Source organism: Balaenoptera borealis, assembly GCF_965194805.1.
Source record: "Balaenoptera borealis genome assembly, chromosome: 3".
Lineage (NCBI taxonomy): Eukaryota > Metazoa > Chordata > Mammalia > Artiodactyla > Balaenopteridae > Balaenoptera > Balaenoptera borealis.
Genome location: NC_138866.1, coordinates 45171198 through 45185370, shown reverse-complemented (window position 1 = coordinate 45185370; position 14173 = coordinate 45171198). Strand labels below are relative to the sequence as shown.

Genomic DNA, 14173 nt, shown 5'->3' with positions numbered 1-14173 from the left:
ATTTCCAATTGTTGGGGAGAGAAATTACAGACACAGAAAAGGTATTTTTTGCATTGGAATTGGAGTTATCCATATAACTATATATGGCTAATATATCTCTATATATGTCTCCAATATATTTCTAATACATTATTAGAAATAATCTATTTATAGATAGAAAATAATCTGTGTGTTTATGTAGGTAATATAATCTAATTCTGTCTGCTAAAAGGGACTAGAAGTAATGACACAGTAGGAATGAGCATATTGAACCCCCAGACCTTGGTTTCTAAATACCATTCCCCACGGAAGGAACCAGGGATCCTTGAGAAATGGCTTGTTCCAGGGTTGGGGGCAGGAAAAGTACAGGATGAGCCTGGAGCATCTTGTTGAGCCAAAAAGTAAAGAAATACTCAAAGAATCATGTTGAAAGGACTCAGAAGCTAGCTTGATGGGGCTCCCACTGGCCCAATCTGGGACAATCTCACATCAAAATAAATAATATTTGTAATGGATTATACCCCACCAAATAAAATAAGAATCCATATTGATATAAATAAATAAATGAACAAATAAATACATGGAGGTAAAGGGAAACCTCTTCACTACAGTAGAACACCAAAATGACAGAGGTAGAAAACTGATAGGGAAAAGTTTGACAAAAAATTGGATAATTATTGGACTTCCCTGGTGATGCAGTGGTTAAGAATCCACTTGTCAATGCAGGGAACGCAGGTTCAATCCCTGGCCTGGGAAGATCCCACATGCCATGGAGCAACTAATCCCATGCGCCACAACTACTGAGCCTGCACTCTAGAGCCTGCGAGCCACAACTACTGAGCCCGTGTGCTGCAACTACTGAAGCCTGTGTGCCCTAGAGCCCATGCTCTGCAACAAGAGTAGCCACCACAATGAGAAGCCTGTGCACCGCAACGAAGAGTAGCCCCCGATCACTGCAACTAGAAAAAGCCCATGCACAGAAACAAAGACCCAACACAGCCAAAAAAATTTTTTAAAAAAAGTCTCAAAAAAAAAAAAAGGACAATTACAGAGTTGCAAAGTATGCCCCCCAATTACTTATTGACTACAAAGGAAAAAATAATAACTTCACAGTGGCAGAAAACACTTAAGTCATCAAACCTAACATCTCTATATTGGTATAAACCAATATCTAATACCATGTGCCTCGGATTGGGATGCTTGGAGAAGGACACACCAACAATTCTGTGATATTCCTGCCAAAAATGCATAACCTGAATCTAATCATGGAAACATGAAACAAACTCACATTGAAAGACATTCTACAAAATAACTGGCCTGTACTCTTTTAAAATGTTAGGGTCAAGAAACATAAAGAAAAGCTGAAGGAATGTTCCAGAATAAAGGAAAATAAATAGATCTGACAACTAAATGTTGTCAAAACAAAACAAAAAAAAACAACCCAATCAAAGAATGAGCAGAAGACCTAAATAGACATTTCTCCAAAGAAAACATACAGATGGCCAATAGGCACATGAAAAGATGCTAAGCATTGCTAATTATTAGAGAAATGCAAATCAAAACTACAATGAGGTAGTGACTACCTCACACGGGTCAAACTGGCCATCATTAAAAAGTCTACAAATAATCAGTGTTGGAGAGGGTGTAGAGAAAAGGGAACCTTCTTACACTGTTGGTGGGAACGTAAATTGGTGCAGCCACTATGGAGAACAGTATGGAGGTTCCTCAAAAAACTAAAAAATAGAGTTACCATATGATCCAGCAATCCCACTCCTGGGCATATAGCCAGACAAAATATAATTTGAAAAGATGCATGTGCCACTGTGTTCATAGCAGCACTATTTACAATAGCCAAGACATGGCAACAAACTAAATGTCCACTGACAGATGAATGGATAAAGAAGATGTGAAATATATATATATATATATATATATATACACATATACATACAGTGGAATATTACTCAGCCATTAAAAAGAATGAAATAATGCCATTTGCAGCAACATGGATGGACCTAGAGATTATCATACTAAGTGAAGTAAGTCAGACAGAGAAAGACAAATACCATATGATATCACTTGTATGTGGAATCTAAAATACAATACAAATGAACATATCTATAAAACAGAAACAGACTCACAGACACAGAGAACAGACTTGTGGTTGCCAAGGCGTGGGGGAGGGGAAGGGAAGGATTGGGAGTCTGGGATTAGCAGATGCAAACTGTTATATATAAGACGGATAAACAACAAGGTCCCACTGTATAGCACAGGGAACTAGATTCCATATCCTGTGATAAACCATAATGGAAAAGAATATATATATGTATAACTGAGTCACTCTGCTGTACAGCAGAAATTAACACAACGTTGTAAATCAACACTATACTTCAGTGCAATTTTAAAAATAAATAAGTAAAATAAAAAGATCCTCGCCAAAATGAAAGAAAGCAAACAAATCTATGGGTGTGGTCAGGAACCAGGCAACACTCTGGCACTAGCAGCCAAGAGGCCTGCGTTTCCTGCTGGGGCGGGAGCCAGTCCAAAGTGTGGTCATTCCAGGGACTGCAGGAGGGGAGGCGTAGCCACCCCGGGGGGTAGGCTTAGTGGGCTGGGACTCGTGTTATGTAAATTTTGCCATCCACTAGACCACAAACTGGGGTGCAGTTCCTGGTAGAGCATGGAACTTATACCATCATGTCCTGAGAGCAGAGAGGCCTTACAGCTGTTTTGTGTCAGATGATTCATAGATAAGATGCAGCAAACAGAAAATCATTGGGAAATGTGTGAACTGTGGTCAGATTTCATCTCTTTTCATAAAACTGACTATTGTTTAAGTCTACTGCTTTTGTTACAGCCCATCTAGAGGTAGAAATGTGTTTGCATTTTTGCAAGGAGGCCTGAATTTTTAAAATCTGGTAAAAGAGTTTAAGGTTAAAAGAATTTAAGGTAAAATCAGTTAAGGTTTTCCCATTTAGCAGTAGCAGGAATTAAGGCATAAGATTTCCCTAAGCAATTCCTTTCCAGAGAGAAGCATGTGTTTAAACGTAATTCATTAATATCTCTTCTGTGGCCATTATCCAGTGTTTGGCCTTCTGCCACAGCTCTAGAGCACAGTGATTTCTTTTTCTGTCATCTCTTTTTTTTTTTTTTTTGGCCAGAGACTCTGAGAATCTCTAAATTGCTAATTCTATGATTTCCTCTGGTTTGCCCCCAAAAGCTTAACAGTCAGATTTTTTTTTTCCCAGTAAATTGAATGCCCCACAAATCTAAGACCAATTAGCTGAAAATAAGACAGGCTTCTTCACACAACCCCTAGGTGGATATCACCACTGCCTTTTCTCAGAGTCAGAGATAGCCACTCTGCTATCTCTGACTCTGAGAAAAAAATGGATCACAATGGATCTCACTACGGAAGTTCTTCCCAACCCTTAACTGGTGCCTCCCAGGCTGTGCCGGGGAAAGGCCAAGAGTGGCTGCAGTATTGGGGAGTGGGATACACCGGAATTCACCTTCCCTTTCCCTCTGCCTGCCTGTGGGGAGTGTTTCTGACTCGCGTCCCGGCTCAGGCAGGGCTCTGGTGGCCTAGGCATCACCTGGCCGACATTAGAGGGGGCGCTGCCCCAGGAAGGTCTGCAACACACAGCTCATTAGAGCGAGGCTGAGTCGTGGGGTATGGAGGCTGTTGGGTCCCATTCTTGCAACATAACAAGCAAACAGAGTACTGGCAGAGAAAATCCAGACTGTGGAGTCTGTAAAACTTTTTCAAGGCCAGTTCACAAAGGCATTCACCAGGTCTGTGAGAGTGAAATAAAAGGTTAACAGAGCCGGTCAGAACTGCACAAGGTCAGGTTAGCCCGGGGCTGACCTGAAAGAAGAGGCCTCTGGAAAGGCAAATACCTTTTGGGGTCTGAAGTCTCCAGCAGAGGGAGGGCATGAAGCCTTACTTAAAAAAAGGGCTAAAGGGACTTCCCTGGTGGCACAGTGGTTAAGAATCCACCTGCCAATGCAGGGGACACGGGTTCGAGCCCTGGTCCAGGAAGATCCCACATGCCATGAAGCAACTAAGCCCGTGCGCCACAACTACTGAGCCTGCGCTCTAGAGCTGCGAGCCACAACTACTGAAGCCCACGCACAACAAGAGAAGCCACCGCAATGAGAAGCCCACGCACGGCAACGAAAAGTAGCCCCTGCTCGCCACAACTAGAGAAAGTCCACACACAGCAACGAAGACCCAACTCACACAAAAATAAATAAATTTATAAAAAGATTTTAAAAATAAATAAAAGGGCTAAAGATTGAGAAGCGACCTCTCTCGGGGTGACCTGGTAATCTCTTACAAGCCTCTGGGCTCCAGCTTTAACTACTCTTGGTCTTGAACTCCTACCAGGACAGAGTTTACCAAAGCAGGATGTAGCCCTTCATACCCTGAATACCAGGCAGAGAGGAGTGCTTTGAAACTGAGATCTGTTTCCAGGGCAAAATTGGTTCAGACCTCTGAAACTGGAAGATGAAAATCCGGCACATCTGAGAAGCAGGTTTGCTGGAACCTGAAGGTTCATGTAGAAAAATTGAGACAGGCCTAACTTGTTTTCTTTGTAGCTTAAAACCACTTCTTTCAGGCAATGATCTGAAGGGGAACACCTGGCCCTGAGACCAAACTAAGCATTCATCCTTACGAGGAAATGTTTCCGATAGATCAAATAGTAGGAGTCCACGCAAGCCAAGAATGCTGAGGCTAACACACTGGTGTCATGGCCACACCCATCTCCGGTACGGACACCATCTCCCCAGCAGGACATCTTGAACCTGGCATTTAATATGCTATGAGAAACATGAAACATGTTTTCACTCTCATGATCAAAGGATGAGAGATGCTTTCTGCCTTTTTTTTTTTTTTTTTTTTTTTTTGGCCATGGCATGCAACTTGCGGGATCTTAGTACCCCGAGCAGGAATTGAACCCGGGCCCTTGGCAGTGAAAGTGCCAAGTCCTAACCACTGGACCGCCAGGGAATTCCCGCTTTCTGCCTTCTTGCCTTTGGTTAGTTTTCTCCCATTTCCCAAGCTTGGCTGAGGAAAAGAAAAGGAAGGAGAAACCTCGAAAGAGAAGAAACTTCCTCCTGTCCTCTCACAAATTTCTGTTCTGCTCCTGTGGCTGCGGAGCCAGGGCCTGCAATGGGTAGTCTGCTCACTCACATTCTGGTCATTTTCTTTCTAAAGTAGGATGACTAGCACCTCCACTTGTGTTGAACGTTTCTGTCCAGGGCCTGTGTATAGTCCTGCAGATGTGTCGCTGGCAGCAAGGAGGTGCCAGGTGTGGCTGTGTATGGTGAGATGCAAGTGCCTCTTGCCTCTGGGAAAACAAGTCAAAGGCATGCCTTACTCAAGGTAGGCAGACCCCCTCTAAACCCAGTATATTTTACTGTATTATGGGATGCAGAAGAGATGAGAACTAACATTTGTTGGGGGCCAGCTAAGTGTGCTGGACACTTTAGTTATATTCTCACTTAACCTCGCAACAACTCTGAGGCAGACGGCATTATACCCATTTTACAGATGAGGAAACTGCGGCTGCATATTTGATAAGGTACTAGATGCAGGACCTTAGGTAACCAGCAGAGTTAGGACTTGAACCCAGGTGGTACATGCAGAGGCCTGTGTGCTTTCCAAGGGGCCGTGCACGCTGTGCTCGCCTTTTCCACTGGCTTGACCTCCAGCCATTTGGTCATCTCTGGTCACCCAGAGCATCTTCAATCTTCCATGAGTTTTTGCATATTGTCGGGAATGATGGAGAGGTCACTAGTGATTTGAATTTGATTTGAATTTCACCTTCTAGCTATATTTGATTTGAATTTTATATTTTAAGTATACCTGGATTTCATTTTTAACATACATTTAAAACTATTTTTTAAAACTATAATTAAAAACACAAACATGCAGCTGTGTTAGCTATCAAATCATAAGACAATGGAAAACACTGCCACATAAACTTTTTTTTTTAATATCTTTATTGGAGTATAATTGCTTTACCATGTTGTGTTAGTTTCTGTTGTACAACAAAGTGAATCTGCTATATGTATACATATATCCCCATATCTCCTCCCTCTTGCATCTCCCTCCCACCCTCCCTATCCCACCCCTCTAGGTGGTCACAAAGCACCGAGCTGATCCCCCTGTGCTATGTGGCTGCTTACCACTAGCTAGCTATTTTACATTTGGTAGTGATTATATGTCAATGCTACTCTCTCACTTCGTCCCAGCTTCCCCTTCCCCCCTGTGTCCTCAAGTCCATTCTCTATGTCTGTGTCTTTATTCCTGCCCTGCCACGAGGTTTATCAGTACCATTCTTTTAGATTCCATATATGTGGCACATAAACTTTTGCTGACAAGTTTATGAGCAAATCTTGGGATAGAGCTTCTTGGGCCCTCCCTGCTTCTCTCTCTTCTCCCTCTCTCTTTCAGCCAATTGGACTTTGAAGTATAATTTACCTACAGTCAAATGCACAATTCTTAGGTATACAGCTCATGAATTTTCATACATATATACTCCATATAACCGCCACCCATATCAAGATATAGACAATGTCCAGCACTGCAGAGAGTCCCCTTATGCCCTTTCAAGTCACTGGCACCCTTCGCCCATCACCATCTGACTCTACCACCATAGACTAGTCGGTCATGTACCACTGACTAGGAAGGTTATGGGTCTGCACTGACCTTTTATGTCTGTTCCTGTAACAAAGTTCCCCAAAATGCAGCACTCAGTCACACCAGACTCAGAAGCATCTATTTGGTCCCTGCTCTTCTCAGGCCTCAGTGATCTTTCACAAGTGAATGTGTAACCTGTCACCTGGCTCTACTGCTTATAAAAAGTGTTGGGTAGTTCATGTCTGACTTTTGTATCCTGGACAAGAAATTCAATAGTCTTAATTATGATTATCTGGAAATTTTTAAATGTTCCGGTACTCCTTTTTTCAAACTTCTGGATCAGTTTAAATAATAGGTGATAAGGCAAGCTGTTTCTGTATTGTTTTCTAATAAATATTTGTTTACTCTTTCCAACTAAAATAATGTATAGAAGTAAATTAAATGCTGAGCTTATGTAAGATTGCAATGGTCATATCTATATTAATTGTTCCAAATTTGGTATTCATCAAGACAATAATTTTTCCTCAGAGATTAACTTTATAAGAAGTGAATACTAAATAAGTTTTAAGTTTAAATGTATACAAAAAAATTATTTAAACATTAGACAAAATTAGGGTTCATATAAGATTTGTCTGAAAAAGTTATAATACTAAAAAGTTGCAACCCACATCCTGGGACATAATATTTCTGGACATAGAAACTTGATGGCCCTTAAAGTAGCTGGATTTTCTCTTCTTGACATGCAATTGATCTCAGGCTTACATTCTTCTGGACCGCCCTTGTTCTTTTCCTATCCAGCTTGAAGTGATTTCTCTATTTGTGGGAGCAGTGGAAACAAGGTAGTTAATATTCTACCACTTTCACCAGGACAACCCTACCAGTCCCCTTCCATGTAAGCCTGGTTTTTGAAAGCCCCTTTTGGAGAGTGTGTGTACGTGTGTGTGTGTGTGTGTGTGTGTGTGTGTGTGTGTGTGTGTGTGTGTTATTAACAGCATTAAGGATTGCTGTTCTTATTCCGTGTAGGTGAGAAGTATTTTTCTATTCTTAAAAAAAAAAAAAGTGAGACCGTTCTCAAAAGTCATTTCCTGAAATAAAGTGGGGAGGGAAGGCATGGGCGTGAGGGCAGTGAGTCATCAGAATGCAGCTTGGGGAGAGCACGGGGTTGCTGGCATGAGCTGGGGGAGCCTTGCTTAATCCTGCACAAGCCTCTCCGATCAGTGAGCTGAGCAGGATATCAGGCCCTTCTGATGTGAGAAGAGGGCCTCGTGAGAGGTCCAGAGGGGGCTGATGTACAGGATGGTGGGCAGCTGGGGGCAGCTGGAGGTACAGGGGGAAGGCAGACAGACAGGTCCTGGGGTTTCGGCGGGGGCCACTCAGCTGCTGGAAAATGAGGTTCACAAAGTTGCTTGGACTGTGTGAATCTGGACTTAGGATAGACCGAGCCGTAACACTTGGTTAGGTAACATACACTTCAGGCACCCTGCACAGGAATGTGAACTGGATCATGGGAAAAGGCAAGACTTTGAAGGTGAGAAGTGCAAGAGGGCAGAGGGAGCATAAGGGGGCAACTCTACAATCAGTGCACCAGCCTACGGCCCTGAGAGGAATCACGGGGCTCCCAACTTGAACTTGATTCAAGCAATTGAAGAGAAGATGGGCCAAAGGGCAACCAGGAGGCCCTAACCAGAGGAAAAACTGAGGAGGAAGTTCTGAAAGAGGTTGCAGAATCCATGGTCAGGCAACTAGGGCAACCCAATTCTGCTCCCAGCTAAAACTGGAGATCATGACTCTAGCAGCTGACCCTGTAGGTGGTGGGTGAGTGGGAGGATGATATTCTAGATAAAACCTAACTGACAGGGACTTCCCTTGTGGCACAGTGGTTAAGAATCCGCCTGCCAATTCAGGGAACACGGGTTCGAGCCCTGGTCCGGGAAGATCCCACATGCCGCGGAGCAACTAAGCCCGTGCGCCACAACTACTGAACCTGCACTCTAGAGCCCACGAGCCACAACTACTGAAGCCCGCGTGCCTAGAGACGGTGCTCTGCAACAAGAGAAGCCACCGCAATGAGAAGCCCACGCACTGCAACAAAGAGTAGCCCCTGCTCTTCGCAGCCAAAAAAATAAAATAAAATAAACAAACTAACTGACAATTCCCACTAGAGCTTTGAAGAAGGAATTAGGAAAGAGGGACCACGAGTTGCCTAGTCCCACTTGTATCAAATTTAGAGTAAGTCTCACATGACCAGTGACTTAGCCTAAGTTTTGCTGTGTTAACTGCTCTGTCATTTGCTACCTTTGCTATCTTCTATTTCTCAATAATTAGGAGTGCACTGCAGTGAATAACAGTGGTCAAGAAATCAGACTGCTTGGCTTCATACTCTAGCTCTGCCACTTATTAACTGTGTGGTCTTGGCCAAGTTTTTTTGTTTTTATTTTTGTTTTTGTTTTTAGCCAAGTTTTTTTTAATGTCCCTGAGTTTCTACTTCTTTATCTGTGAAGTTGAAATAGTGATAGAAACAACTCATGACATAAATGTGATTAAATCAAATCATGCATGTAGAGCCTTTGGCACAGGGTAAGGGTTCAATAAACATTTGCCCGTTGTGATGATGGGGCTAGAAATAATAGCACTAGGAGTAATGATAGCGACAAACCAAATGGCAGTCAGGGACTTGTTTCAGGGATGGGAGAGTGGAAGAGAAGTTGGGAGTGGTGCCCTACAGGTTTGGTCTTCCTTCTGTGGTTAATCTCTGGGCACCTCATCATCCCAGGTTGGTTCCCTTAAGCCTGCGCATAGCTCTGGAAATACTCCTTTCCTTCATTCTCTGCACTGGAACCATGACAGTGGATTCCTTCTCCTGCTGGGACCCTGACTGATCCAGTACCTGATGGTGGTGGTGTGTCTTTCCATCAGTCTTTTGTGCTAGGACTCAAACCAGCCCCTTCTTCCAACTTCCCCCCTTGGCTGTGGGTACCAGCATTTTCCCAAGCACCCAAATATGACTTTCAGTCATCCCTGACTGGTTCTTCCCTCTCCCTGAGCCCCCCACAATGCAACATCCTGAGACCCTACATTCCCACCTCACAGAATACCTCACATCCTCCCCTCATCTCCCTTCCCATGGCTTCTCCTTCCCATTCAGGTCCTTCTTCCTGCCCCCTTGGGCTATGACAAGAGCATCCTAACTAGACTCACAGCCTCCAGTTTCCTCCTCCGCACCCCTAATTCAGCCTCTGATTTGTCATCAGATTAGTCTTCCTAACTCTGGGGCTTTCAAAATTTTTTGGCCATGACTCACAATAAGAAATATATTTTAGGGACTTCCCTGGTGGCGCAGTGGTGAAGAATCCGCCTGCCAATGCAGGGGACCCGGGTTCGAGCCCTGCTCCAGGAGGATCCCACATGCCGTGGAGCAACTAAGCCCATGTACCACAACTACTGAGCCCTCGTGCCGCAACTACCGAAGCCCATCTGCCTAGAACCCGTGCTCCGCAACAAGAGAAGCCACCGCAGTGAGAAGCCCGCGCACCGCAATGAAAAGTGGCCCCCGCTCGCCGCAACTAGAGAAAAGCCCGTGTGCAGCAACAAAGACCCAATGCAGCCAAAAATAAATAAATAAATTTTAAAAATATATATATATATTTTTTACCTCACAACCCAGTACACACATACAAAACACACAAAGCAATACTGCACTCTGATATTTTTTTTTTTTTTTTTTTTTTTTTTGCTTTACCTTTTTTTTTTTTTTTTTTTTTTTTCACACACACACTGTATTTTATTTTTACAAGAGATAAATCGTGATTTTTTTTTATTGTGAGACCCACAAAATTGACTTTGTGAGCCACTAATGGATCATATCCCACAGTCTGGAAACACTGCCTCCCACAGAGCTCTAATCACATCACTACCCCAGTGAAAGATGTCAGTAGTCCCCATCATTGACTGAATTTAGTACAAGTTGTTTAACCTGGCATCAAAGGCTTCTATAGGATGCCCTCAATTTGTCGCCTAAACATTTCTCTCCCTACCTCCATTTATGTCATTTTAACCTCTCTGAGCTTTTGTGGTCTAATATATAGAATAAGAACAAAAATATTTCTCCAGGATGAAGGCCAGGGGTAGACCAGATGATACGTTAAGTTTCCTCTTTAAGGGTTATAATTCTGGGATTGTAAGTGCCCAATATCCAGTAACCAAACATACCTCCTCTCTGGTCTCCATACACTCCCAGATCTATGTCATCTACGCTCCTATGGCTCCCTTTAGCCATCTTCCTCCATCTCCCTCTATCTTCCTATGTTGAAATCCCATCAAAGTCTAGCAAGGGCAAAGGACACAGGAAGGAAGGATCAGAACATACTTAAGCAATGCAATTAGTCCCCTAAGAGTGGAGCCACGAAGGCTGGTATGTTACATACAGGTGGGAAGAAAGATGAAACTAAAGAGGTGGGCTAGGCTAGATAATGCCAAACCGAAACCCTCAGGCTGAGATTTCATCTTTTTTTTTTTTTTTTTTTAATTATTTATTTATTTATTATTTATTTTGGCTGTGTTGAGTCTTCGTTTCTGTGCGAGGACTTTCTCCAGTTGCGGCAAGCGGGGGTCACTCTTCATCGCGGTGCACAGACCTCTCACTATCGCAGTCTCTCTTGTTGCGGAGCACAGGCTCCAGACGCGCGGGCTCAGTAGTTGTGGCTCACGGGCCCAGCTGCTCCGCGGCATGTGGGATCTTCCCAGACCAGGGCTCGAACCCGTGTCCCCTGCATTAGCAGGCAGATTCTCAACCACTGCGCCACCAGGGAAGCCCCTGAGATTTCATCTTAATTTAGAGGTCATGGGGAGTCACTGAGAGTTTCTGAACAGGTGTGATATGACCAAAGGTGAAGTTTAAGAAAACTGATTTGCCTGGAGCTGGGGCATCAGAGGATTTTCAGTAGTAAAATTGACATAGCCTAGATGTAGTTGGTCTCATGACAGGCCGGGTCAGGGATGGATCCCAGAAATTCAGGCAGGCAGCATCAAGGAGGTTCAGCTTTGGCCACAGATAAGCATCCTGGAGAGCAGAAGTAATATGGTGTCGAGTTATAAGGAGCAGACTTGAGCAGAGAGCCAAGAAGGTGCCTGGCTTCCGCCAGCTCTGGCAACACAGTGCAGGGGCCCAGCCAGGAAGTGGGACTCAGGGGCAGGAGGCCGGTCCTTGACAGGGCTGGTGAGAGCAAAGCTTCTGGCAAAAAAAGAAAAGGAACCACACCCTTTACTCAGATCCTGTATGTGACAGCTTCTCTGCCAAGCACTTTTGCACACTGGTCCATCTGACTCCAAAGCCTGAAGTCTGAATGACACCACACTGCTCCCAACGTCTCTGAGGACAAGAAGCGAATTCTCTCTCCTCCTGAGACCTGGCACAGTGCTTATACAGAGTAAGCCTAGATAAGTATTTGTTGGATCGAACTGCAAAGAGATTATCATTCCTATCACCCCATGGATATTGCTGCCGGTTCGTCTATCTTGACTGGTGATTCTTGGTGTCCTGGGCCTTACACTGTTTAACTGAAAGAGCCTGAATACCAAAGCTCTGTGGCTGATTATACTGATACTCTGAATTCACTAACCTAAATGTATTTCTAGATGAAAGGCTTCAGGTGTGGCTTCAACGACTGACTATGTGTGAACAGCCAAGGGAGAAACGAGCATTAGTGTCGTCTTTCATCCCAAAGGCTTTGCGGGGCAGCGAGAGCTCAGCTCTGCAGCAAAACATGAACTATAAATCATCACGAGATTTGTTTCCCCTCGTGCAGTGGGAGAAACCTGCACTATCATTATGTCTCTTTTCACGTGCCCTCTTCCAGATATATCTTGGTCTCCCCACCACCCAAGGTGCTCAGTAGATGGGTGGAGCCGTTCGAAGAGCAACCAGGGTTGGGAGGAAGCTGAGCCTTGTGCTAGAGCTGCTGGGCTCTGTGTGGAGCTCACTGCAGCTCTGGCAGCCCTGGCAGGGGTGGTAGCAGCTGGCTGTGTTCCCTTGGGGGCAGTACATTCTCGGGGGCGAACAGGAGATATATGACTGCCAGGAAAAGGGTGTAGAACTGTTTCTCTTGGTAAACTGTCCATAATCATGTATTATTCAGACTCCCTGCCTCCTAGTTATTCAGTCAACACTTACTTACTAACAGCCCCTCTGTGAGCAAGAAAGCAGAGTGAAGGCAGGTCAATTCCATCTTTGAGGCTCCTAGTATATTTAAAAAATGAACGATGGCTAAATAAGATTTTAAAGTCATAGTAAGTTTTAATGTTTGTGCATTTAAAATTAAAATTATATGGTGAATACTGTCTTCTTTCCCTCCTGTAACTACAGCTTTGTGTCTGAATTCATAACCTCGTTTGCAGGTAGGGCAGAAGTCCAAATTTGAGGCTCTTTATGAATATGGGAACTGGATCTCTTGCCCCTAAACCCCCAGGCCTCCTGCCTTGTTGCCTACCAGGTCCAGGTGCACAGAGGACTGAACCACAGTTCATATGGCTTTGACTATCATCAGACCGTCCACTGCTTCCATTCAACCACAGAGGCTCCCTTTGACTTCAAGTCTGGAGCTTTGAACTGCCCTGAGGGGCTACACCCAGATGCAAGACTCTGTCCTTGTCTGAAGCATGTCTCCTGGGTCGTGAGAGTCTTTACTGCCAACTCAGCCAATAAACCATGCTACTTGGCTTGAGTTCTATCTATGTTTTCCTCACATGCACTTAAGCTGTGAGGACGCCCTATTTCTAAATGCTTGGACACACTCACCTGTAGCAACAGGAGATGAAGGGATTCCCCAGAGAGGCTCTTATGCTTAGGCACATGACACACACCTCTAAACCCACTGAGCCAGGAATAGGAGGTACCCTGATGTCCAAACACAGAAGCACATGATTTGATGCCATTGTGATAATATGAAGAACCGCCAAGCATCCTCTTTTAAAAAACAGCCAAAGGGACCTAACCCAAAACATTAACACATCTACTCCGTAAGATTTTGGCTTTAGGGAACGACGGTCAGAGGGACCCATTTCTTTGGGATGGCTGAATCTGCCTCTTCTCCAGCTTTGCGAGGACCCACCCTGGGGGCTCCTACAAGGCCAACTGACCTCCGAGTCAAAACCACGTTGGAATTTCCTCACTCAGACCTTTCCTCTAAGAATCTCAAATCTGTTTCGAGAGAATTAAGGAGTTAGCAACCAACCTGTACAGTCCCCATAAAAAAAAAAACAGGGGTTCTGTCTCTTCAAGAAGTGGGAAATCTGAGGCCCTGGGGCCTGTTCTATGTCCTGGGGTGGCAGACTTGATTCCTGCCCCAGAGTTCTCTGACAGTTGAAAATATAAAGAGGTGGTGAGGAACGGGGAGTGACGCAGTTAGAGAGAGCTGTCTAAAGATCTCAGTAACCTGGAAACTACTGACATGTAAAAGTGTCTACCCTTCAGAAAAAGCAGATAAGCAGGTGAGAAAGAGCAGAAGGGATAACATAGACTCTATAGTATCATTAAAGGAATAAAAATAT

General features: G+C 44.2%; 1 protein-coding gene across 1 annotated transcript in view; it reads right to left on the bottom strand.

The window, feature by feature from the left end:
* DLGAP5 (DLG associated protein 5) overlaps nt 1–14173 on the bottom strand; it is a 100052-nt gene that overhangs the window by 2948 nt on the left and 82931 nt on the right. Inside the window, exons 21-22 of the mRNA XM_082386499.1 lie at nt 10838–10951; nt 7391–7441 (exon numbers count right to left, since the gene is read on the bottom strand). The gene's annotated coding sequence lies outside the window, so the exon portion shown is untranslated. The remainder of the gene's footprint in view (nt 1–7390; nt 7442–10837; nt 10952–14173) is intronic.